At 39.2% G+C, this 26,068-nt stretch overlaps 1 long non-coding RNA gene across 1 annotated transcript in view; it reads right to left on the reverse strand.

Moving 5' to 3' along the window:
- Positions 1-5,064: 5,064 nt before the first annotated feature.
- The window catches only part of LOC108698880, a 54,824-nt gene continuing 33,820 nt past the window's right edge, over positions 5,065-26,068 (reverse strand). Inside the window, exon 2 of the long non-coding RNA XR_001932727.2 lies at positions 5,065-6,981. This is a non-coding gene — a long non-coding RNA (uncharacterized LOC108698880). The remainder of the gene's footprint in view (positions 6,982-26,068) is intronic.

Consider the following 26,068-nt stretch of genomic DNA (forward strand, 5'->3'; position numbering starts at 1 on the left):
TAGTCCTTGTAAGGACTGCTTTTATTTTCTTTTTTGTTTTTTTACTTTGCTACTATAAGAGCCCAGTGCTATTAGTCTAGCTGTGTTGGGGAGTGGGACTGGTGTGCTGCTCCTCCTAGTAGTTCACCACTACCAGCACCAACCAGAGTCAAAATTGTTACAAAGTATCTTATTTGCACCTGTTAGCTGTTCTGAGCTCTCTGCCAAAAGCTAATTAAGTTAGAAACTGTTTTTTTTCTGGCTGTTCAGTTCAGAGAAAAGAGGGACTTTCCAGTACAAAAGAGGGACAGGGGGTTGAGTGGTCAAAAGAGGGACAGTTGGGAGGTATGCAAGTGCCACCTAGCTGTGTGAGCTTTTTCACATTCTGTCTAAATAACAATAATAATTCCGTGTCCGTAAACATCACCTGAGTGATGTTTTTACAGCAGCAATAATATATTCCGTACCCACTACTGTATACGTTGCCCTTGCAGGCATTGTTTGCCCAGTCTTTAACCAAGTGCCACCTAGCTGTGTGAGCTTTTTCACATTCCGTGTCCAGAAACATCACCTGAGTGACGTAGTGTGATTTCTGCCCTTTACAGCACAAAACGCAGCGCTGTGTCAACAATGTATTTTTCAGATACATTTTTGCCCTTGATCCCCCTCTGGCATGCCACTGTCCAGGTCGTTGCACCCTTTAAACAACTTTAAAATCATTTTTCTGGCCAGAAATGTCTTTTCTAGCTTTTAAAATTCGCCTTCCCATTGAAGTCTATGGGGTTCGCGTCGTTCGCGAACCGTTCGCATTTTTGACGCAAGTTCGCGAATATGTTCGCGAACATTTTTTCCGCCGTTCGCTACATCCCTATTCTCCAGCACCTTTCTAATACTTTTAAAAAAAACAGTGTAAAACTCTTTGCCCAAAACAAACAGTGCATATGAGCTTCTAAACATTTTCACAGTGTCACTGTGTAAAATATCTGCACGTCTTATGTTCTTCTTCATATGAAGTACAAACTGATTCAGTGGATGTACAATCAGCCTCATACATTCATTAAAAATACTGGTGCAAATAGAAAAGTGCTCAGAGGAGCACAAAGGAAACCTGAAATTACTTTTATTGTAGTTTATGATTCAATAGAAAATGATTTCAATATGGCTTCAATGCATCTTAAACCACTTTTTCACTTCACAATGGAACCCACTTGCACCGAAATATAACTGAAATTTGACTTCTATTTTAGACCTTACAAAAATCCTATTATTTCCTATAGTATAATCAAGAGTTTATTTTGGGCTAGAATGAGGAGGTGGTGGTGGTCGTTTTCTCAACGCTTTACAGCATTGCGCAATTTGTTGGCGCTCTATAAATACATGTTAATAATAATAATAATATTGGCAAACCAAGAGTTCAAGTTACTGCTTCATGGGGGTGTCCAGCTCCAATAAATGTAATGCGTTAGCTGTTACCAATGGCAGTATATGCAAGTGAACTCAGACTGCAGAAAAACACAGACATGGCAGATGCATACGTAGACTTAGATAATATAAATAGACTATTGCCTGTCTTTCATTCTGAGTGGAATTATATTTATCACAAGCCTAAAGCTGGCCATAGACGCAAAGATCTGATCGTACGAATCGAGGATTCGTACGATTTTCGGACCGTGTGTGGAGAGTCCCGACATTTTTCGTCCGGCGGAGATCGTCGTTTGGTCGATCGGACAGGTTAGAAAATTTCTGTCGGCTGCCGATAATATCTCTGCGTGTATTGCCGATCGTACGATTTTCAGTGGGAGACTGTCACTAGCTTTGGTTGGACATAGATATCGTACGATTGCTGTCAGGGGCAGAACATTGCTGATCTGTTCTTTAACTAATCTGACTGGTAAGACTTTGATCTGAATGGTTAGTGGCGGGTCGGGAGATGTGAAAGTCCAATCGTACGATGATTCGTACGATCGGATCTTTGCATCTATGGCCAGCTTAAGGCAGGTCCACTCTGGTGCAGTTGTTTGCCTGGCTTCCTGGAGAAGGCAATTATTTTTACTTAAGGCACTAAGGTCCCAGGGCATTGAGGAGGCAAGAACAGTTTTGAAAAGAATGTTATTCCCCCAGATACATTCTTTTTATTTTGCTGTCCCTTTTCTGACCATAGAACACCTGCAGCTGCTCTCCCTCCTCCTAACATGACTTAGCCGGATAAGGGCTGAAGGTTGCATTGCTTCAAGGCAGATGGGAGCCATAACTTTTTCATTGCTCGTGAAGCATATATCTGAACTCTGCTTTCAACATTTGTACATGTGATTTTTGTGTTAACTGGTAGATAAATTGCTCAATAATGAGATACCCTTACCTGATCTGATACAGTAAAGAAAACTAGAGAAGGATATACATATTTTCATTCAGACATCTCAGTGAAAACACTCTGGTACTCTCACTCTCGCTCATATATTTTATTGCCTATATAAATAAATGTTCCTTGTTTTGACAATTTTCAATGGAGCCCCTGAGCAGGCCATCAACCCCCATGCCAACATCACATTAGGAAATACTAGGAAATCAGACCTTGACATTAGACCACTGCAACCTTCTACACAGCTGATTAAGGCAGAGAGATGACTTTCACACTATGGAATCATAAGGGAGAATCAATACTCCCAGAAAATGTATTTTCCTACAGCCTCTTACATGTCATGTTGATGTAGAATTCAATTCTTATTTTACAAAGCAGTTTGCAAATGATCAAGTCTTACAGCTATCACAACAGCCCAAAAACAGAACTTAACATTAGGGAAGCATTGAATCCAAATATGTGAATTAGGGCAAGAAAGAATTGGAAAGAACTACACAGAAAATATTTACCATTTGCTTGCATGCGTGACCAAAACTCTCATGGTTCAAATTCAGTTAGGCCAGATATTTGGATTCCACTGAATCTGAATCCTACTGAAAAAAGAATCCCAAACTGAATTTGTGCATTCCTACTTAAAATATATGATATTGCATATGCTGCTTTTGCAAGATGATGAAATGAGAACAGTCCTTTTTTCTTTAGAAGAACATATATTGACTTTGATTCCACTTTTACACGTTACTTGTAGAATGCATTTAATTCGGTACTGGAAATGCACGTGGACAAATGCAAACAATACATTCCTGTGTGTCCTCCAGCCGGCATATTTACTCAGCTAGTGCCATCTGTTCAGGACAGATCTGATGGATTCTGTCCCTTTATTAGTACATGTACCTATAGTGATAACAAAGGTTACATTATAATCATTGGACACCACAAAAGTGACTTATATAACCCCTTAATCTCATATTGTTTTTGGACTGGCCATGTGCTTGGGGAAAACAGGCTTATGAAATGTGAGTTGCTCATTACTTGTAAAAGGTCATATCTCCTGCTCTTCTGCTGAGGCACTAATTAGTCTCCCAAACCTAACACAGACAGGAATGCTGAATAAATTCCAACTATGCCACGGTTGGACTGAGGTTTTAACAGCTGTAATTTTGAAGATTCCCTGGAAAATTAGCAAAACTAACAGAGGTCATCCATGATGTGCAGATAACTTGTGTAACCTCAGCTGACCTGGACCCTAATTGACTTCCCAGTGGGGAGCACATAAAGAATTGGTATTACCTTTCCTTATATACTATGGTTGAGTTTATGTTTGCATTACATGTTTTCTTTTTACAGTGCTGTGCTACAGGATTCACTCAGGAGAATAGCTATAAATCTCCCCCCAGGGCTAGCTGCCAAATATCAGTTCTGCTATGAATGGCTGCACACAGCATAATGCAGAATGGTTGCTTATTTATTGAAAATCCAAATCCAAAAAAATTGTCTGGAAAAAACATGAAAAAAAAATTGACTATCTGAAATGGTTACTCAATCTGTTTCAATGGGTCAAAAATTTGAAAAACTTCGATAGCTCCCATTCACTTCTACATGAACATTTGAGCTTTACAAATTTTTGAGCTTCATAAATAAATATGTGTTTTAGAGCATAATTCAAGTTCCCAAGTTTTAGCTCAAAAAAAATTTGTTTTTTGGAAAAAAAAGATCATTTTGAATTTTATATTGCTATTAATTTCCACAATAGTATCCTTTTATATAGAACTTTTTAATGAAGCATTGATACACAGGGATTGTGCTCTCGCCTCTATATGCTTATAGACCTATTTATCATGCTGTGTAAAACATTGGAGACGCATAGCAACTAATCAGATCTTTGCTTTTGTTTTCTGTCTTGTAGGAGGGGACTGTTGAAATAAATCTAATTGCTGATCGGTTGCTAATGGCAACATCATGGGAAATGTCTTTCTCCAAAGTTTAAAACAGCATTATAAATAAGGCCCTGCGTTCTCTTGCTGATATTTTTATTACAATGATGCAATTAGCTACTCTTAAGCGTGGCATTCGTGGGTAAATTGGCTCATTTGGTTGCCTAATTTGGCCATCTGGGTGTGGCTGATAAAATAATTTTCCTTCAGATGAACAATATGATCATATTGGGGTCATATTGTAGACCCATCATGAGATGACCAGATCCACAGGCCAATGTAATCCTCACCCAACCAGGGACAATGCTGGGGCTACTGCACCCCTGTCGTGCGCCATGCTTAAAACTGTAGCATCGGAGCAGGTCAAGAGGGGGCCACATCACTAGTGCATATATCTCTATTGTACTCTCTGCACTAGCGGAGCTGAATTTCAGCTTTTCAAAAGTTTTAAAGTTAACAGAGGCAACTTATTGCTGCCCCTGGTAACTGGATAGTCACTGGTGCCTTGCCTTATAGCACAGCTGCATTTTCCAGTCTTCTGGTTGATATGGGACGGCGTCTGATCAGCTTACTAAACTGAACAGGTAGTTCAAGATGGCATGCTTTGCCTTATGTATGCTTAGGCTACACAGACCACTGGGTGAAAAATTAGGCATCAGAATAGACACGTGTTTTAGTGGAGAATTCAGCTGGCCTCTCCAAAGGGAAACAATAGTCTACTTGTGCATTGTTACCATTGTCGACATCTTTAAAGCTTCCTTTTAAATAGCAACATAAAAGTTTTCTCACTAGTTCCAGAGGTTCCTCCTTTTTATTTTTTAGAATAAAGAGAGTTTGTTTTTGTCATAGTTTTTCATATGCTTCATCCTAGTATAGTATAACTATAATAGCTCATTAGATTCTAGAAGATGCTTTTGCTGCGCCTACTTTATTGATTCAAATTTTGATCTTACTAGAGAAACAATTTACTGGAATGCCTCAATCTCTTCCATCTTTGAGCAGAAGTAAACATTTTATTAATTGGTAAATGACTCACTGTTTCCTGGCACTATCCATAAGGGTAAATCAATAATGTGCATTGATTGTTATGCAAAAGCCTTCCGGAAGGAAATACTCTGTGCCCTCTGCAGTGGAAGCCAATTGTGTCTTTATAGCACATGTTGACTTCAACTCAATAAAAATGTCCCACACATAATATTTATAACCTCGCCACAATGATCTATATATCACCAACAATTAACACTAAATGAAATTGCAGCAGTTGAAATATCCTTATGTAAAAATTCACAATATGTTCAAATACATTTGACTAATGCCAAAGTGAAGGTAAATAAAAAACAAATTAGAAAAGAAAAACAAGGTAACACAGAATGAAAGTGGACGTGTAGAAAGCCATATCTGAAAGTCAGAAATCTGGATAATTCAACCATTAGGTGGCCCCAGGCTTTGAAACATTTTGATTTACATTTTCCTGCTGTGCCCTAGAGCAGCAGAGATGGGTCAGTAAGTGGCTCAGCAAATGTAAAGGCTGACCTCATGAAGTCATATTTCTTCAATCTGTCAAGGTTACATAAATGCTTGCAAAACAGATGTTGCCCTCCCTTGCAGCAGAAAATAGAGAGAAATAATATTTCAACCATCAGCATTTTAAAATTATGCACATACTTTCTCATAAATGTATAAGATTTTCTAGATATTATAATGTTTAGGGTTGGAATAGCTTTCCTTTGGACATCCTTGGCAGATCTAAGTTTCTGCTATTACTTTACTAAAATGGTGATGATCAGAGACGTGTTACTGGTCCCAGGGTAAAGTCTTTTTTGGCCATCATTATAAAACTATTTTTGTTTTGAAGGCTTACTGTATATAGAAACTGTAAAACAGTAAAACAAAAATTGGGAGCGTTCTGTCCCACGCTGTAGAGTTGATCGACAGCTATTTTTTACAGCGCTCGGACTAACTTACACTCTGGGGTTGACAATCTGCTATAAATGATATACAGCCATTATTTGGACATACAAAAGAGGAAAAAGCTTCCAGCACTCAAAATCAGCCTATGTAAATCCCTTTAAATATGTTACAAAATTTCAAGTGTCAGTGCCACATTTTGGCCAAAATATGTAAGCTTGCGTGCCATGTCCAGGCCTCTCATTTAACGTGTCCTACACTGCCTACCGTGTTCTACTACTACTCTAAGTTTTGTAAGCTGTATTTAAAGGGATTTACATGGGCTGAACGTTAGTGCTGAAAGTTTTTTCTCTTTCATATGGAAACACTTGGCTCTACTATTATGCCGCTAACCAGACACATTTACTCGCAATATTGGCTTTAAGTGGATTGTTTTCTTAAATGTACAACTATTCACATCCTTAAATTCAGATTGGTAATAATGGGCATAGAGACTTGGTACTTCTAGGCCTATGACAAATATATTTATAAAAACATGTCCCTTTTTTGAATGAAAGCAAGATATATGAGGACTCATTTACGAAACACAAGTGCAGTTGCAGTCATGCAATCATTAAAGCTCCGGTCACTCCAGTCACTTCGGCAAAAAGCACCAATGCACAAAACCATTCTGTTCCAGTGAGTTTTCTGTTCCAGTGAATTGTTTGCAGTTTGTCTATTGCATTCCTGCACATTGACAGATTGTGTCAGTTGGATCTTCACCTCACATCCTAGAAGGTGACAGTAGCTCCAGGGTTACACCTAAAGAATTGGACACAGATGTTATTTTGATGACAAGTGCCAGAAATGGTGACATCCGAACACTAAAGCTTTTCACTGCAAATGTGTTCAAAGCATTATGCAACTGAGTGTGTTTTATTGTATCAGCCCTAATCGTGTAAGGGCCATCACTACCTCACAGCCTCAATTATCCTGGAGTTGTGGGTAGAAACACTATAACTTGCACCCAAAATTTCAGTTTTCACACTGCAATTGTGCTCATAATGAGCCCTAGGGTGTTGCATATAGTATGTTAGAGGACATTAGACAATTAGACAAATAGCAGGGGATATTTTTATCCATAAAGAGGATCACTGTACCAGAGGCCACCCCTTTAGACTAGAAGAAAAGAACTTTCATTTGAAGCAACGTAGGTGGTTCTTCACAGTGAGGACAGTGAGGTTGTGGAATGCACTGCCGGGTGATGTTGTGATGGCTGATTCTCAGGCCCGGATTTGTGGAAAGGCCACCAAGGCCCGGGCCTAGGGTGGCAGGATTTTAGGGGGCGGCATGCTGCCCAACCACACCCACAATGATTCAAAAACACTGGGGATGCGCAGGAGATACATTTTAAATTTCCCATGCGCCAATCCCCATTTGGCTTGGATGAGTGGCTTGGATGATTTCTTGGACAAGCATAATATCCAAGGCTATTGTGATACTAAAATCTATAGTAAGTGTGTATATGCTGGGGAAAAGCTTTCAATTTCAGACTAGGAGGCATTAATCTGTTATGGCAAGGAAATGTATGAATGTATAAGGTGAAGTGTGGACTGGTCAAGATCCAGTTAAACAACTTTGAACTTGTTACTGCCCACTCAGATGATGTGAATATACAGATTTACTTTGGCGATGATCCACTAAACTCCTCCAGCTGTCACATCAATGGGCCTTTGAGTATCTATAAACATACAAAACACAATTCACCACCCCGCTTGTACTGTAAAACAGTTATTTATTGTTAGGTTTAACTGTAAGCTCTTTTCTTTCTATTCACAGACTTGTTTATTAGACTGTAATGGTACCAACTGGGGCAATGCCAAACACGGTCACTGTCATCAGCAGTATGTATGCAAATCATCACTTGACACCAATATCACTCATGAGTCTACCTCTTGAAGCAAGCTCAAATCAAACATTTTTGTTTTAACAAACAAATACAAAGTATTGTAGAAGTGATAACTATATATTTGTTTTTTGTTACAAAGTTATGATCATAAAATTGGTAAGCCGCCATACCACGTCAAGGTAAACCCCATACGGCGGTCCCTGACCTGTTTACCTGTGATCAAAATATAAAACCTTGGTTTCAATCTGTGGACTAGATCCTCCCCCGCCACCTGCATATGCGGCTTTTGAAGGGGAGACTGCCCAGACCAATGCCCATTTAAAAAAAAAAAATGTGAAGAGACTATAATGAAGGAAAAGTAAAGTTGTATATATAAGTGCACACTTGTGTGTGTATGTGTGTGAGTATAAGTATAAGTACAGGTGTGGGTATAGATGTAGAGGGAGATGAAAAAGGAAAAACTAAATGTGGAGTGTAATAGGTATAACGTGTGTGGGTCTGTGCAAGTGTTACCTAGTGATAAGTGCAGCAAATATAATGAGTGTCTCACAGGCGTTGGTAATAAAAGGTTTTTTTTTTTACTTTAGATTGATTTTAGATTCTCCTTTAAATTGAAATGACAAGAAAGATAGGGATTTCAGAAACTGGGTAGGAAATTGGTAGTCCAAGAGGACATATTTTGAGCAGGGATATACAAGGTGAGGGAAGTGACTAAAAACAGGCAGTGTCTCCAACAAGATGGAATAAATATTTGTGCCCCTTGATTTGAGTTGGTTTGCTGTGCCACATCAGAAATGACCTTCATTGCACAGGCCCTGTCAGCTATTTCTCAGCTATTTTTTTGTGTAATATTGTGTCACTCTTGTATTGGCAGCAACCTCTGGGGTTACGTATTGTAATGGCAGACATATTCAGGGGCAGGAACTTTCCCATCATGTCACTTTAGAGAGCATTTAGTCAGTAATTCAAGCCAGAGGGTCAACTTAAAAATTTAAGGTCACCATGAGTAGGAAGAGAGGCAGTGAATGTTAAAAAGTTCATTTATCATAAGTAGAACCATTTTAAAACACAAGGGATGTTAATGTTCAAATATATATATACACAAATTTTAGACTTTATGTCCCCTCCAATAAAAATAATGAGCTAGTTCAACAGCTAGCCAAGGCCTATAGGCTCCGAGCTAACAACGACTACCCCCCTACATGCACACAGCTGCACCTGCTGGGATCATTTGATACATCCTCTTAATGTACATGCCTCTCACACTGAAAAATAACACATGTAATGATTCTTTGTCAGAAACTGACAGATTAGCACAATCAGTTAATGTAGTGGTTGTTTTGTCGTGGGGTTAGCAAACCTTATAGTCCCTGTGGGCACAATACCTACCAGACATCTTGACCTTTCTAGCACCTGTCTTAGGAACCAATCAGCAATCAATCATGGAGGATTCGTGTGGAAGGCACTTATGTCAAGGATCAGAATGATGCATAAATAACAGGTGTGCTGTGCAGTTCACAAATGAGGCATGAGCATGACCCAACTACAGTGGGGGAATAACGGACAGTATGAAAGTCGCCTATATAAATAGTTTTTATTTTTTTAGAATGAAACAAGTTTACTTGTATAACTGCCTGGATGTGCTTTTTAACTGGTTTTTAATTTTATCCTACAAAGAACTGTTATAATTTCAAACACCCAAGGGCCATGACTATGTACCACAACACCACCACAAGTTGAGGACCTGTGCTAAGGGTAGAGGGATAAAAAACAAATACACTGCTGAGAATAGCCTGGGTCACAAAAGGGCAAGTGTTCTATGAGTGTTAAAGCTGTAAGATACTCAGTAAGGCCGTTTATTTTCCTTTTTTATTGACAATCTGTTTTTTACAAGACACTGTATAATGACCAATGTCCCACACAATTCTTTTATGGAAAGCAGAGAATTCTGATCTAAGGCATTCATAGTTTGGATTTTTTTAGATGCTCTATGTACAAAGAGTACTTTTTTCTATTATGTCTGGGAATTGACAGAATGAAGCTCCTGTTACTGGGGCCAATTAGCCTGCCTCCCAGACATATTGATGTGTGTCTTCAGTGTTTGAAGCACATTCAAAACAGAGCAGAATATACAGATGGCCTTACATGCTCAGATTTAGTTGGGCAGTTTGGACAATTCTGACCATACTATCAGACACGTGCAGATAGTTATGTGCTTCCTGAAACAAATAATTCTACTATCCTGGTCAATCAAGGATTATTGGCAGAAAATTTCCATCAGTTGGTGGAAGGAGACTAAAGATGAGCCTCATTTCTGCAGCTCCTCCTCAATGCATGTTGTTCTGATTGTTGTGAAAGTTAGCTCCAACAAACACAACAGTAGAAAAGGCTACTATGCACATATGTGGCCTATCATAAAGTATCCAGCATTTGGCTGTGTAAACATACATATATTGATGTCCTAAACATAACTATTGGCATGAGTGGATTTAAATTAGGAAAGATTAAGCGAGTCAAGGTGGGTGAACCATTGCTACGTAAACTGGGTACAGTGGTAAAGATTTACCAGTTTGGTCAGAAAATGGCTAGTTTGTCTAAGCTCATTAGCCCAATAAAAGCCCTGATTCTACCATCACCATGACAGCTGTATGAATGATCATATTAGGCAAAAAAAAGTCCAATCTGCACCAAATTTGAGGTTGGTTTGCAACTCCCACTAAACATGTGCACATTACAGGACTAACACATAAGCTAGAAAATGTATTCTGTGGGGAAGCGCAAACAAGAAAACTCTTGATGCAGTATATCCAGATACGTATGTGCTTAGTAAAAAGTGCAAAAAACACATCCGCCGTGTCAGTATGGTAACCCCACTAATAAAGGTAATAAGAACCTCTCTTAACTACTCACCAGATTTAAGAGGTATATAGGCCAAACAAAGTTAGTTCAATCTTCACAACCTTGGATAAAACAAAGATAGGAACACCTTATAGTGAAGTATAGCTTTTTAGTCGATAAAAGAGCCCCCAACTGGGTATACTCATAAGATCCGAAATTAAAACAGCATTGAACAAATGTTCAGTCCAAGTCCACAATATTAATTCCTTTACACATTTGACGTGGTGCACCATGCTTCCTCAGGAGTACTAGGCAAGTAACCCATTAACTCAATAAGTCAATAAATAGTATATATGCATTACATAGATCAAATGGATTTACAAATGTGTATAATTAGAATTTGCATTATTTAAACTTGTAGATACTGCAGATGACGGGCAGCTTGGATCAAAATGAACCTAACTGGCCAACATTATCTTTTTTGGTGGATCAGTAAAATATCATTGTTGCAGTCTCATGCTCTGACAAACAGAAGAGTTATTGGTTATAAATAGATGGCACTGTTCTGTTTGGTCCATGGAGAATGTCTCAGCACTGGATAATGAACCATTACAAGGGCTCTGTAGCAGTGCTGAAGTATTGAATTTAGTAACACTGCTCCAGTGCTGTGCTGCAATAATTTTGATTGGTGCATGAGGAAATAGAAACAAAAGATCTCTTTAAAGGCACATAATATTAAGGATGATTTGAAAAACAACTTTGGGCATAAATAAGCTATTCTGGCACAGTTCATGTCAAAAGAAGGGAATGGAATCTAAAAATTTAGATTTAGCTTGGCTGAATAATCAGGATTAAAAATTAGCGAAACGCAAAAATTTGCGAATGACGCAATAATTTTTACATGATTGACTATTTTGTCCAAATGCATCAAAGTCAATGGGCACTCAAATAATTTTGACGCACGTCAATTTTGACACGCAACAATTTTTTTAGACGCTGCAAATGTTTGAGAAAATATTTACTGGTGGAAAAATTTGAAAATTTGCTGCAAATCCATGCCTGGCTAATAAATTCGCCCATCACTACTAACCAATTTATAAACCAAATTTAGGATTTGGTGCATCCCTAACAACAATGTAGACAACAGATACAGCAGAAAACGGTATTTACAGTAAATATATGTAATATTGGCATCATGTTCTTTCTATTAGTATTCCTTTCGAGGAATTCTGCACTTCATTGTGCTGAAAAACCTTATAAGTTTTGATGATCGGCCAGTTTAATACTGTACAATAGGCACATTCGTCGGAAAATGTAGGAAATTGTGCTTGAGGGACTTTCTTTCTCTGAGTCTGCAAACACAAATCATATTACCCTCGCAAGATTATTGCTTGATGATTGATTTCATTGTAATTAATAATATCAAGTGTGGAAACATCCGGCCACAAATAAATAAATAAATAAATTCAATTAGTATTCATCACAGCAGTTCAGCTGTTTCATCAGTTGGAAACCTAATGCCGCCTGTTGCCAGAGCCGCTTCCCATCAAGGGCATGACATGGGTTAACTCCATCCAAAGGACCAATAAACCACTTGGGAACTGAAGATTTCATGGCAAGGCTGTTGTTCCTCTAATAGAGCTATTTCTAAAAGCTTGTAATTCAATAGCTGAAACAAGACAGCTACCCATATTCTCCTAAAATGATTCTACAGTATTGATTTGTGAGAGGTATCCTTGCCTTTTTATTTTTAGACCTTTAGGAGGTCACGTTTTTCTGGAAAGCATTTTTACTGTGTGGGAGTTGTAGTCATTTAATACCAGGTTAAGATTAAATTATGTTCCTAATTTTAATCTGCTAAATACAGAAAGAGGCATAAAGTAGAAATAGGACTACATTCTCTCACTATATAGACACAGAAGAGAACAAGCATGCCTGAGAATATGAGACAGGTTCCGTCTAAATTGTTTACTTCTTCTTAATATGCTACTTAAGTTGGTTGCAGTGGTATATGCACCTGTTGGTCAGTGATTGGTTGGGTTGACCATGCCAAACTGCCCAATAAAAGCACTTATTATACAATCTGACAGTTGCCTGAATGATCGTATTAGGCAGGTAGCCTAATAATTCAGTATATATATATATATATATATATATATATATATATATATATATATATATATATACACTGCCCAGTTACAGATAAAATGGATTTACAGTTGTTTTGAATTTAAGGTATTTGAAACATTGTTGATGGAATTTTCCCTATTTAGCCACAAGACGAGGTCAGGCACTGATGTTGTGCCAAAGCCCAAACAAAGCCAAAATCACCAGACCATTGATTCTTCTTCACCAGTCACATAGGGTTCCCTTGGCATGCACCAAACCCAGACTCATCGATTAGACTGCCAGATGGTGAAGTGAATCATCACTCAAGAAAATGCTCTAGAGTCTAATGATGGTGACCTTTACACCAATGTAGCCAATAGTCGGCATTGTGCATGATGGTGTTGGGCTTGCATGCAGCTGCTCACCCATAAAAACTTGCTCCAGGCAAATAGCTTATATGCTGATTTTGCATCCAGAACAACTTTGGAACTCATCAGCGAGTGTTCCAACTAAAGATGTGAACTTATAAGGAGTATTCAAATACTGCACTCACATTTCCCAGGATCCAGCACAGCCCAGAAGCAGTCCAAATGCAGTGATAGAAATCCACAGTATAAGGATCCACACTCATAGAAAGTTTGGGTCTATCGATGTTAAACCAATGTTTTGGCCTGGATTCCCAGCCTTTCTCAAGATTACATTGTCATTGTATTTGGTTGGGTCAATTTATCACAATCAACCTGGGCTGTCACCTTTTCCTAACATCTATAATGTAACATGATGTGTTCAATGGAGGTACAGTACATGGAATATGACTGACACAACACAAATCAGAATCCATGATCCCCACTCTAATGAGCAGAAGACATTGCAAATAATCACTATATAGCTGTGTCTCAAATGAGCCATTTAAATAAATATTACTAAACCCTGTCAAACTGTTAGAACAACAAAATGCGGGCGTACTGTGTAGACATGGTTATAGAATTGCACGATATGGTGAGACGCTCCGGTGCTATCCACTGAGCACGCTGGACAGATTTAAGCTGTAGCTGTGTGTGGCAGAGTCTAATCACACTGAAGCATATCCATCCATAATAAAAGTGGCATATATGTTTATATAATATCATAAATCAGGAAAAGTATCACCTGTATGATAGAACAGGTTGATTGTCGAGCCAAGAGTAATCTTGAGAAAGACCCTTATCCAGTTGAAACAGTGTTACAGATCAATAAACTCCTGAATTCCTTCTTATCAGAGCATACATTTATGTGAAAGGATACATTTAGACCTAGACCAGAGTCGGTATGAACAGTCTGGAAATTATCAGATTTTTTTTTTTAAAAAAAAGAGGTACATTTTTAGAATTTTTGTTTAAAAGTTTAGATAGAATTGTTTTCTTTAAAGGCAGGAAAAAATAGCCTGGCCCTAAAATCTAAGACCAGTGGCACATGTGCAGGGCCGGAACTAGGGGTAGGCAGAGTAGGCACGTGCCTAGGGCACAAAGCTGGGGGGGCACCAGGCATATACCTGCTCTGTCACCTACCCCATGTCCGGTCCCCACACTCCCCGTCTTCCTCCATGCCGAATGACGCTTCTGCGCATGTGCACACGGCGATTGAAGCTTCTGCGCATGCACGCCGGCGTTAACACGCACATGCGCGCTGGCGTCAACTTGCACATGTGCGCTGGCATCAACTTGCGCATGCGCACGCTCAGCCGGCACCGCATCGGCCCAGGTTACCTAGGGGGCCTGCCCAGTGTGGCCCGGCTCTGCACATGTGCCTGCACCCAGAACAACTGCATCGGCCTGGAGTGCATTTCAATATGCAGAATTTATCAGTATTCACTCCGTGCGCCTTCAAAAATCTGATCATTTCCAGACTGCTTATATCATCTACGGTCTAAGTCTAAATGTGTTTAAATATGTTTTTTTAATAGCTTGTTGCATGTTTATTCACATTCTGTATATGAGTTTGCAGTGTACATCAATAAAACAAGTTTCTTTAAAAAAAAAATCTTTGCAGTACAGCTCTTTGCAACCTACTTGTAAACTGGGGACTCATTTATGAATTCCCAACAAACAGCTATAATAACTAACTATCTCTTACTGAATAAACAGTGTTCCAGGATACAAGCAACATGCTACCATAGCTTGCAGCTGATATCAAGAGATTACTTAAAGAACAAAAAGATGGCGTCTTTTAATAGCACACCTATGGCCCGACACATTATATAGTTGTTTCTCAGACTGGTATAGAAGACATGTGCTGGCCTGAATGTCCATGCTGTTGATGGAGAAAGTTGGATTTAAAAAATGGAGGTTATAGTGGACATTGGTGCTTTGGGGAGGCAAAGAGAGGCTCTCACAACAGATTTGGCACTGGGATCTATGGGCCCTTAGCTGCACCTTGGCATTACAGACAGCAGAATTAATCGCAAAACCCAACCCAATCGTAACTGGAGCAAAGCCATAAAATGGGCATGTTTCCTGTGTTTGATGTTAGCAGCAGCCTTAAATGTACTTTTGCAAAATGTGTGACAGCAGAGATGCAGCTAAAACATCACATACTTCACCCAATTCCAAACACAAGAAATTTGAGAAGGGTGCAAAGTGTATTGGTACATAATTAACATTCAGACTCAATGTGGTCTAATCAAATTACTCCTTAAGAAAAGCAAATTTAAAGCAGATCATAGCCTTTGTCTGGTCTAAGTTATTTGCCTGAAACATAATGTTTCTTACAAAAATTCTCTCTGCTTAAAGTGCCAGTAAAGAATACAATGCAGAACAGTACTTGTTTATGGAGTCTAAATTCTATAATGTATCGCAGGGTGTTTACTTAGCAGGAGGTCTCATGTCGTTGTGGAGCTTTGAAAAAGATGGAGGCAGGCTAGAAAAGCTGACAAGATGGTCAGCTAGAGAGGGCACTATGGATTTGGAGGTTTCTGACTTAATCATTGCTTTCTTGATGTAGTGGGCTGATCATATGAATTAGCTCATATTTGTAGACCATGTTATAATAAATTGATAATGTCATACAAAAAAAACTTATTGAACCCATTGGGCCCTTGGAGGTTTAGATCCAACATGTAGCAACACTGTTATGCCGAACCAGTGGCTGGTAAGTAAAATGTTGCTCACCAATCCCCTCAAAACAGTCTATTATTTTTGAATTACTGGCTTGGAGTTTGAAGTTTTGGTTGCATAAAACCAGGTGTACTGCCAATCAGAGCCTCCTGTAGGCTCCCAGTCCACATTGGGTATACCATATGGCCAATCACAGCACTTATTCTGCACTACACAGGAACATTTTTCCTGCTTGCATTGCTCCCCGACTCCTATTACATCTGAATGTTGCTAATGGGTAAAAAAGGTTGGGGTCTTGGGGACCCCCTAAGGAATGTTAGACAGTAGTTCCCATACTATGGGGTTGTCCTCTCGGGGGGGGGGATGCTTGGAGCACTGGAAAGGTGACTCAGCCTGAAAGCCAGTTAGAGCAGGGCCAGAACTGGCAGTCGGCAGCAGAGGCATGTTCCCAAGTCACAATTGAGGGTAGTCATTCCAATAGTGGATGTATAACAAGGTAAAAAAGTTTTGGGCAGGTGCAAAAGTGAATGGTGGGGAGATACTTTGGACTGAAAGTGCAGGCAGGGCCAAAAACACTGCCTAGGTAGTTTGAAGGGAAAATATATTTACTGTCCCAGACATTCTTGAAACTGAGCCAGAATGACTTATACACAGATATTTTCCTATATCTGTAACCTAAGGGGGGGGGCTATGAGTCAAGTTAGTATTGTCTTGGGTGTCAATAATACATGGCCCAGCTCTGAATTAGGGTAGGATTTGATGCCTATTTGATATAACAGCAACACCTGAAATCCCAGCTCAAAGGTTGGTTAGATTGAGATTTAGGATGAAACCCTATTTGCTGTTCTTTGATATTCTTGGTACTATTAATAAATGACTTATACACAGATATTTTTCTGTATCTGTAACCTTATTATAAGCTAATAGGGACCTTCATCCAAGGTTGGGCATCCATTGGGGGCTTCATCTAGAAAAGGTCCACTAACAACCACTAAGTTAGAGCATGCTTTCATAACTCTGTCATATTATTATTTGTGTAACAATGGAATTTGCCCTTTACTTAATATAGCATGCCATATGTTATAATAATATGTAAAGTCTCCCACAACTGTATCTGGACCCTAGTTTCCTGCGTGCACCAGATTTAAAACATATGAGGCTCCCAGATGCATAACATTTATTTCTGTACCATAACACAGGCACGCTCACTTCTCCTAGTGCTAATTAGTGCACCACTACATTCTGACAAAATAAACAAGCCATAGTGTCTTGGCTCATTAGTGCAATCCACATATTCCTATTACACGTCCGATATAGCAGCACAGATATACTTATATACTCATAACGGCATAGCTATGAAGAGACATTCCCAATGAAATCTAAGAGTCTTGAAGCAATTGCTTTGAGGCAGGGATTTTTTTTATAGATAGAACAGTCATATGGAAAAAATTTAGCTTAATGGAAAACTACTCTTACGCGTTTCACAGTGTTCTGGTGACCTAAACCAATTGCTGGCAGCCTTAATGTTACCACAGAAAGAAATAATAACAACCATTCTAGATAAATGATTATTTTTAATGGAACGGAAATAATAAAGTTATGACATTAATCTGGACATTTTTTTCAGCACTTCCTGGCAATACTAGTAAAAGATTTGATGTGCCATGTAAATCTCACTGCAGGGCCTTTGTTCTTTATTGTTTGCGATTTCTCATTCTCATTACCCTCTCTTTCATTCCAGTGTCAGTGAACTTTGAGGGTTTCTTTCTAGAATGCACACTGAAACCAAAGCATGAGCGTGTACAACAGTCTGTAACTTGGGTGATGTATGTACTGTATATAATCCATGAATAAACAAATATATTGTAGGTCAAAGGTTACCCATGAAGAAAATGTAAAACATCCAAGTAAAAGATATGGCGGAAACCAAGAATCATGAATAAGAAAAGACAAAATAAATAAACACCCTTTCAGGCTATATAATCAGTGATGCCCAAGCCCTTGAATGCCCAAGGCCTCAAACAGGAGCTTATTTTTGAATGCCTGGCTCAGAGGAAAGTTTTGGTTGCGACCAATCTCCTCAAACTGCCTTCCCGCCGGCTAGAATCTAAATCGCCCCGGGGATGGCACTTTCCGAAGTCGCCCGAGGTTTCCTCGTGAGGCAATTCAGGGCGACTTCAGAAAATGAAGGGCTCCGAGTGCCATCTTGCGGCGATTTACATTCTAGCCGGCGGGAAGGCAGGGGAAGGCAGTTCGGAGAGATTAGTTGGCCTGAAAAAGAGAAGATTTGTCGCCGGGCGACTAATCTTCCCGAATCTGACCATGTATTTCTGCCCTAAGACTGCCTTTCACATAGGGGCCACCAAATAGCCAATCACAACTTTTATTTTGGCCCCCCTCCATTAACTTTTTCATGCTTATGGGACAGGAATTACATTACAGATGGCTCAGCCAATCACAATCAGTGGTTACTAAGAAATCAGCAACATTATATCAAAATGTAATAATTTTATTTATATCTTTGAAGTCAATCAGTAAAGAGTTAATTATTCTACAGTGTGTTGCTATGGATTTATGTAATATAGATTCCCTTCATTCTGTGGGGCATCATTTTAACCCTTAACACTTTTGCCTTAAATTTTTCTATAAGGCTTATGTCATATGTGGTGTTTTGCTTCTGCATTTTTAGGGACAAGGAACATATTTTTATAAATAATTTAAACATATATTTGCAAATATATGTTAGCCCCTCCTCCCACCCAATAAATTAAATCCACATTTTTTTTCCCCTAGGCCAGTTCTCCTTTTAGTTAAAATAAAAAGTTCACTGTTTTAGGAAAAAATAGCACAAATATAGCAATTCAGCTGAAGGGTGCCTAAAATAGTGATTTGTGAATCTGTCCTGTTTTGCTTTGCCAAAGGATCAAACAATACTAGAGATTATCTGCATTCTTCTTTAGGATGGCTACAATAAGACAGGCCCACAATGTGGAAACAGTAGGATATTACTATTACTCACTTTACCACACAATTAGAGGGCAGATTATAAAAAATAATGATGTCATCCGAAGAGGTAAGTGGAACTATTGAGCAATCTGGGGGTCAATCATGAGCAATGTGTGTCTCCAGTTGGACATTCCTGCAGTAAGGTCTTTGCTCTATGCAAATATATGATGATGAGAATGATTTAGGGTAGCAACCTAAAATCTTTCATATAAGATAATCTACTTTATTTATCCTATAAATAAATAATATATTATAAACTGCTTAATATTTATTGCCTCTTAGTGTGATACTAAAACTAAAAAAAAAATATTTTCAAAATATTTATCTACATTAAAAGTTACATATAGGTCATGTTGATCGTTTTTCACGGATAGTTCTGCTTTTGTAAGTAATTGTTACTTGAAGTTCCAAAACTTATAATAGATAATAAAAATGGTTATTTTCTGATGCCAGTATCTCTAATACATTCCTCCAACAATTTATTCTCTTCTTTATAAAAGACGATAATAATTTCTGCTATTTGAGGATGCTTTCAGCAGCCTTGAAACCAGGGCCCATTTAAGGGCAGATTTATTAAGGTTCGAGTGAATTTTCGAAGTACAAAAAGTTTGAATTTCGAAGTAATTTTTAGATACTTCGACCATCGTATAGGATACTACGAATTCAAATTTATTTCGACTTTGATTCGGAGTAAAAATCGTTTGAATATTCGACCGTTCAATAGTCGAAGTACTGTCTCTTTAAAAAATTTTGACTTCAATACTTTGCCAACTTAAACCTGCCTATGGGGACCTGCCAGAGCATGTTTCTAAGTTTTTGGGTATCGAAGGAAAATCGTACGATAAAATTGTTCGAATACGATCGTACAATGAATAAAATCCTCCAACTTCGAATGTTGGAGGATTCTAGTCGATGGTCGAATTTCGAAGTATTTTCCACTTTGAAATTCGACCCTTGATAAATCTGCCCATTAGTGTGAGGTAATGACATACCAGCACATTTGTCTGTTAAGAACAATCTGATCTCTCTCCATTTACTTACAGAAGGCACCATCATTTGCACATTTTCCTACATAAATACCTGAAAACACAGTAGTTTATGAAGTTTATAATTTTCCCTAGAAAGGTTTCAAAATTATTCATTTTATATTGCAGGACCTTTATATTTTGGAATGTTTACAAAAACGTTTTTTCAAATATATTAATCAAAACAATATGTAATGTAAGAAGGCATATATAATAACACCAGGGTACCCTTTAATAGGTTGTGTAATATCACCCCAATGGTATTGGCTAGAAGTAGAGATACCTTATGTACAATTACTGGAACACTTTTTGGTAGCCACACTGATAAAATATATCAAAGAATTTTAAGTCCCCAGCTTCAAGCCATAAACTGTCAGATCCGCTTGGTTGGCAATGTTGCCAATAGGGAGGATGTGGGCCTGATTTGGGCACCCACACGATGGACTGATCAGATTAGATCACACAGAGGAGCCTACAGTCCTATCAGTTGAGGACAGTATCAGCGCACTGATGTGGTCCTCATCAGATGGGAAATCAGACCTGCCAACTGATATCTGGCTGATCCGACCCAGACATTAAGGGATTTTGGTCACCTTTGTTTTTTCAGGGAGAACTGGAAATAAAAAGAATTACTTCTGTCCATATAGGTTTTGCACCAACACAGACCCTTCCAGTTTGTAGGTGAGACCTATCTAGAAGGTCAGTGGAACATACCTGAAAGATATACTGAACATCCCTCATCAGACCATATATGGCCAATAAAAATAGATACAGAGATAAAGAAAGAGAGAGAGTGTAAAAGAGAGAATTTTCCCATAAACCCACGTAAACACCCAAAATTCAGCTGTTTTAAGGCAGATGCATTTTAGACCTCTCTGGGGAATACAAAATGTCATTCTACACACCCAGATAGCTATGCAATGCTGCTATCAAGGCCCATTAACCCGGTAGAAAACAAGTGATCTTTCTGTCTTCACACTTCATCAGACTCCCCCCCCAAGTGCTTATATTTTACATTCTTTTCTTGCCTGATGATGTGTAAAGAAATATGATTAATTTGTCCTTACAGCTGACTTTGTCTAACATTCCGTTTTAAAATTGACATTGAGAATGCTCTTCAATATACAGACTGGGTAAATACTATGCCACTACTTCTTGCAGTATAGTTAGAGACATAAACTGTTCAAGGGAAGCCATATAACAACAGACAGAGTTGCAGTTCCAGAAATAGCTTAGCACAGTAGTCATGGAGCAATTATGCCTCTTCCCTTCAATGTTGCTGGAATCTTGTTCATTTGCATCACAAGGGGGCTCTAAATTTATCACAAAGGCCAGTGTTAAGTTTTTATTAAAGGAGAACTAAAACTATTTTCCATGGCTTCCAATATTAGGATTCCAATAGTGGGTACCGTCAATAGCGACCATTGACTTGTGTCAAGAGAGTTGCATGTTAATGCCCTAATGCTGTACATTGTTTATCTACATTCTGATCATGTTAGCCACAATTTGTTCCCAAGTTGAGTGCATTTTTTGAGCAAGATTTTGCACACTTGCATCCGACGCAGCATTGCCCATGGAGGTGCATGATGCTGGAACTTTTTAGAATAAAAAAAAAACATAGCAATTTGTGTCTCAGCAGCACCCTGTGCTGTATTTGTAAATAAGCCTTTAGAGCTTTTATTATTTTATGATTTTGTTTAAAATATCCTGTACATATCTGGTGGTCACATGTGTTTCTACATTATATTTGTATCCGGTCATATATTGATTTCAGGTGTGGCATGTAACACAGCCTTTTCTTTTTCAAGGGAAATCTGATAATTTATTGGCCTTTTGTTTTGCTGCCCACTGAAACCACATACTCAGACATCTTCAGTAGTAAATCACTTTTACCATTCACAGGTGAAAAGTAAGACTGGAAACAGGCTACAACATGCTTTATGTGCTTCCTGATGCAGGCTCTTAGCACTGGATCATATTCTCTGCTAAAACAAATTAATCATTATGGACCATTTCCTACAAAACAAAGTGTTATCTTCACATCATCGTTTTGAGGTTGGAAAATATTTTTTGCTCAAAATTGGCTTGAAAAGAGGATTTGGTTACACTGGAGGTGTGATTTTGAGTTTGGCCTCCACACATAACTAACTAAAGGTGAACTAAAGATGTTATTAAAGTGTGTGCATTTTCATTTAGAATTAACATCCTCCATAGTGGTTAACTGGCAGTAAAAATCTCCATGAATAAAAATACAAATAATGTAATTATAATTGAGCTGATGGATTTAAACTTTTAACAGCCATCAGTTTTGTTGGGAAAGGAAAACGAGTCCCTAATAGTAAAGGGATGAATATAACTGAAAATCGTGGAAAGAAGGCTAACTTATGACACCCTACCCTACGGCGACTGTGTAGAGATTTGTATCTGTAGACCCAGTGCAGTCTGCATATTCTGATTATTAATCAGTCTCACTGTGTAGGCTTCTATGGCAGAAATGATTTGATAATTTATGACGATCCCTAAGCTTAAACTCCCAACTGAAGCCCAGACCACACTGAGCATTTGTGTATTCTTGGTCTTGCAAAGATGTTTAACAAAGTAACACAATGATGATCTCCTGCGGCCAACTTTGAAAGCATAAATCATTTGTTTAATTAGGCTTCTGGTAAAATAAATTCATGTTTATATTTAGTATACAAAATACGGCATTTCTAGCATTATTCTATTTTAGACTTTAGTTCCCCTTTAAGCAAACCAAGTTCTAACAATCCACTCTTCAACACCTCACTCATCAATTCATTAAAATTTGCGCAGTCCAAACTTTGCTAGTGTTGCTCCTTCTATAGAAATCTTTTACAGTCCCTCAGACTTTCTCCAAACCCTTCTACCTCTAAACCATCCCATCCCATTTTTCATTTGAGAAATTATCACTCATCGAGCTTAGCTTTCAGTTCTACACAATACAGTAAGCCGCTGCCACCTGCTAACCCGCTAAGCGCAATACTCAATGCCACATAACTATATACTTTCCTGACTCCTGATTTTGCCCATCCCCACATATTGTGTTGCATACCCTCTACTCCTTTTACTCCTTTAGACTGTCAGTTTTAATGAGCAGAACCAGCCCTTTATCTTTTGTATAGGTCAGTATTTGTATGTAATCTATGTGTTTCATGTAGACACCTTTCTGTTGTGTAGTGCTGCAAAATACTGTTGGTACTTTATAAATGCTTCTTAATAATAACTGGACCCCACCCCATGACGCATGCAGCATTTACTCTCCCCTATTTTGCTCACTAGCCCATGACCCCCATCCTTTCCCCAGTAAAGACTCCTAGACACTTTTGTTGAAAAGAGAAGGCTGCATTTATACTATAACACTGAACATTAACATGCCAGTTAACATGTATCACATTGTTAAAACGGTTTGCATAACAAACATATTCATTAGACAATCATAACTCGCCTCCAAGGAAATGGAAACTAATCCCTATGTAATGCCTGGATCCTGCCTCCTTTCTCCCAGCCTTAAAGTGAGGCTGACTGTCCATGTCAAATACCCCAAATTGATTCCCCCTGGAGGTGCAACTTCAAAATGACCCCACCTCATAGGGAGGTAGGAAGGGAGAGAGGACGTTGTGAGCTGCTGCTCCTCCATTTCGTCATAGAACCAGCTGGCAAGGTAGGGTTGCATCCCTCTATGTCAGTGCTGTCAAACTTCTGTGGTACAGAGGGCCAAAATTTTACTGGCCTATGTAGTGGAGGGCCAATAATGGAAGTCAGTGTTGCCCACTCCCCCTTTTAAACCACACCCACTGTAAATCACACCCATATTACCACAAGAACTTTTAAGATCATATCCACATTAACGGTGCTAGAACACCAAAAATCCAAATGGTTGGTGCTCACTGCAGGGAAATCCCTCATCGTTCATATGTGAAAATCCCACAGGTAGCGTAGGGCAAGCAGAGAATGGCACACACAAGCAGCACTGGGCAAGCAGAGAATGGCACACACAAGCAGCACTGGGCAAGCAGAGAATGGCACACACAAGCAGCACTGGGCAAGCAGAGAATGGCACACACAAGCAGCACTGGGCAAGCAGAGAATGGCACACACAGGCAGCACTGGGCAAGCAGAGAATGGCACACACAAGCAGCACTGGGCAAGCAGAGAATGGCACACACAGGGAGGGAAGGCAGAACAGAGCAGGAGACAGGGAAAGCTATCATTCTAATATGTACTACATACAGTGATACGGTGCTGGTTCCCCATTAGCATTTTGAATCAGGGCCGGAACTAGGGGTAGGCAGAGTAGGCACGTGCCTAGGGCGCAAAGCTGAGGGGGGCGCCAGGCACGTACCTGCTCTGTCGCCTACCCCGTGTCCGGTCCCGTCTCTCCCCGACTGCCACTGGCTTCTTCCGTGTAAATGCGCTTCTGCGCATGCATGCACACATTACACGCATGCGGCTGGAGTGAACTTTCGCGCATGCGCAGTCGAGTGCGCACAGAGCCGGCGCCTTGGCCCGCCAGGCTGCCTAGGGCGCCTGGCCGGGTTGGCCCGGCTCTCTTTTGAATAAAGTGTGAACAGGTGAACAATGTGGGCAGTTTCAGTCTGGGTCTCAGGTATAAACAGTACAGGCCTTTAGGATCTAAACAATAGAGGTGTCACAAGTGTGAACAATACAGTGGGATCACAGGTGTGAACAATATATGGGATTAGAGTCTGAATGTGACGTTTAAACAATGCAGGGGCCAGTTAATCTATGTAGTGATACCTTTTAACGCTTATATGTGGTAAGCAGACACAGCATGTGGGGGGGCACAGAAGGGGGGGCGGTGGGCCGCCAGTTGGACAGCCCTGCTCTACGTAACCATTCTTTTTCCCTCCTCCTTGTCCCTTGAACCAGTCAATCACCCTCAAAATACAAAAAAATGGGGGAAGGGAGGGACCAGATTGTCCTCCTAACCCTTGATATGCCCTGCTTCCCTACTCTTTGCTACTGGTCATTGGGCCCACTTCTTACATAAAATCCAGAGCAAGCATGTAAGCACTTATCCCATTCACTGGGCTGTAGTGCAAAGTAATAAAGATCTACCCCCTCTCTCAGATTCGATGGAATTTGTCTCTTTTCTACTTGATTCCTACTTCATCTCTCTGGTCAATTTTTCTCTATCACTTTTCAGAGTGTGATTAAAGGGATCATGTCATATATTAACCCATATACTTAATTAATTTTCCAAGGCATGCTTATAAGTTAAAAAATAGAGTTTATTACATCAAAGTATTAAAACACATTATAAAAATAACCCCTTATAGCGCCTAACTTCATGCTTACCTAGCACTTAGTCATAGGCAAAATCTATTTAGGATATATGAACCCAAACTCTTTAAGTGGGACGCGAGGCACCAATATACTATAAGGTCAGTGGCATGTCAAGGCAAAATACACTGTGCTGTGCACAACAAAATGGCATGACATCTTGAAAACATAAGAAAGCTTTTGTTCTGAAAGGCCCAAAGTATAACTTTCTGAAAGAAACAATTCTCTGAGAGAGAGACAAATATCCATATGTATCACATGAATATGCGTATTCAGGGAGTGGTGACATAACAAGAAGGAGTTTTGTGCCCGAATGTTTCAGAGCAGAATTACCCTTTGAAGCGTTCACTTTAGTTCTCTTTATACTTAGTTCTAAGCTCAGGCAACAGAAGTCTGTATTATGCAAAATAGTTATATCATCGTTTAAGTGCAAGTCTTGTATCATCAAATGACTATAATAGCACTAAATCAGTCATCGTGAAAAACACAGAGTTTTTAACCCTTTAGGATCACCAGAGAACCCTGTAAGGTAAGCGTACAGAGGCTGATATTAGTTGTTAGTTTGGCAGAATTATTGTACTTTGTATGGGGCAAAATGATAGCCT

The sequence above is a fragment of the Xenopus laevis genome, chromosome 8L, assembly GCF_017654675.1.
Source record: "Xenopus laevis strain J_2021 chromosome 8L, Xenopus_laevis_v10.1, whole genome shotgun sequence".
Taxonomy (NCBI): Eukaryota; Metazoa; Chordata; class Amphibia; order Anura; family Pipidae; genus Xenopus; species Xenopus laevis.